Here is a 2,072-nt window from a genome sequence, read left to right as displayed (position 1 = left end):
AAGGATATCCGGTCTTCAGGATTGTGTGAAGTGTCTTTCAGATTTGCGGTGTTTTATAAATATCAGATTGGATGCAGGAGCTCTGATTTCCTGCTCGCAGAACTTGGTGCCCTACAGTGGGGTTACTTTTGTTGGGAATCCGGCAGATGAAGAGGTCCTCATTGATTCTACAGGAAACTCTCTCCTAAAAGGGACCAGTGCTTTCCAGAGGAGTTGGATATGATCTTAGGGGATATGAGATGAAAATATTAGAATTTCTCATTTCTTTAAAAAAATGAATATTTTTGTCTATTGATATCATATATATCATCCTATAGTGCATGCATGTAATTTATGGACAAGCGCACATTTGGGGTACCTCTCTGAAAAAGTTTTACTCTAGTCTAGAGAAGAGGAACCTTTCAGGGATTACTGGCCCCTGTTTAGGAACCCAAAGAAAATTGAGGATACCCTCTCCCCAGAAAGCCGCCCACGTGTGTGCAGTTCTGCGAACTGCTTTGGGAGGTTCAGAGAGCACCTAACGTTCACCTGTGGATCCCCAGGAAGGAGTTCTTTTCAAGTATGGTCAGCCAGGGATTATTCTAGTATATTTATAGGCCACTCCAGCTGCTGGTAACCCAGCAGGGTCCTCAATTCCGGCGCTATGGGCATCTCATGTTCCTTCTAGCTGAAGTCAGAAATAACGGACTGATCTCCTGCCACCCACCTTAACAGGACAGTCCCTGCAAATACAACAAGGCTGTTTATCCATCCTTCACTGTTCACATCTGCATATACACACACACTCTCAAGCATGTAGATCCAGTACCTATTTTTCTTTATAAAGCAAAATCTTGCAGAAAATTTGGAAAGACAGAAATGTATGAACAAAAACAATTACAATGCTCAGAATCTTATCTTCCAGAGATACCCACTGTTTTCATTGGGGCAGATGACCTTGCCACCCACTTTTTTATCCATCTTGGTACTTACGAAAGGATTATTTTTAATGTTGATTAAAAGGAGCTCCATCTTCTGAGTTCACCCGGTAATACCTATGCTTTTGTTTTTTAAAAAAATTAATTCTGACTCCTTTATTGATTTCTTTTTAAAAGAAGATTTTTTTCTTGAACAAGAATGAGAGAGATCATTGTATTTTAGTGTATCTAGCCCGAAATAAACACATACAGAAATACTGAGGTGCTCCAGGCTCTTGAACTCAAGGGCAGAAATGTGGTCCCTTTCCTGTCCCTGTGTGTGCCCTTGAGGGACTCTCTAATTTTTCTGTAAGACTTCTCCTTCCCTTGAAGGACCTTTTCCTTTTTTTCTTTTCTCCCCTCCCCTGCCATGCTCATTCACTTTTCCAACATGGGTTTTTGGGGGTGACCTTGTGTCAGTCCCTGACCTCAGTGTGCGTTAAAGGGTGAACAAAATAGACTCAGCTCAGCTGCCAAAGTCCCTCATCCTTCCATCTCTCTGGCTCATTAACATCCACTTGTAAGCATTTATTTATCTTTCCTTTATAACTTATACCTCTAAGAACATCCCCTCACGAAGGGACTGTCTTTGACCATCAGTATTCCATCAACTGTCAGACCCAGGAAAGAGGCCTCTCTCTACTGAATTTATGGATTGGCTAAGCCATTTCATAAAAAATGATTAATGATAATTAACATTTTAACTTTGGGCCATTTAACGGCACCCGACAAAGGGGTCAAGTGAAACTCATGGGTGTCATGTGTCAAATGTCACAATTAAGTGATGGGCCTGAACAGTAGCTGAGAATTCCATGAAGAGGGTGTGTGAGGAGCTGCAGATGGAGGATCGACACGGTTCCTGAGGTCCTACTCCCCACTGCCCACAGTCAGAGGGAAACCACCTATATCCCGCATTAGAAGCGTGTGGCCTCCAGTTTAAACTGGGTTTGAGAATTTAGTTTTGTAAAAAATGTCACTGTCCCCTACTTCCTTCTGCTTCACGTGTCAACACTCACATGCTACACACAGAGAAAAGGCTTGCGAATTTCCAGGTCAACAAAAAAACCCTGTTCAAGAAAGTGAATGTCTCAGCCGTGCGTGCTCTGGAACTTTTGC

Source organism: Otolemur garnettii, unplaced genomic scaffold (assembly GCF_000181295.1).
Source record: "Otolemur garnettii isolate 467f Iridium unplaced genomic scaffold, OtoGar3 scaffold00058, whole genome shotgun sequence".
Taxonomy (NCBI): Eukaryota; Metazoa; Chordata; class Mammalia; order Primates; family Galagidae; genus Otolemur; species Otolemur garnettii.
This window is presented reverse-complemented; position numbering follows the sequence as displayed.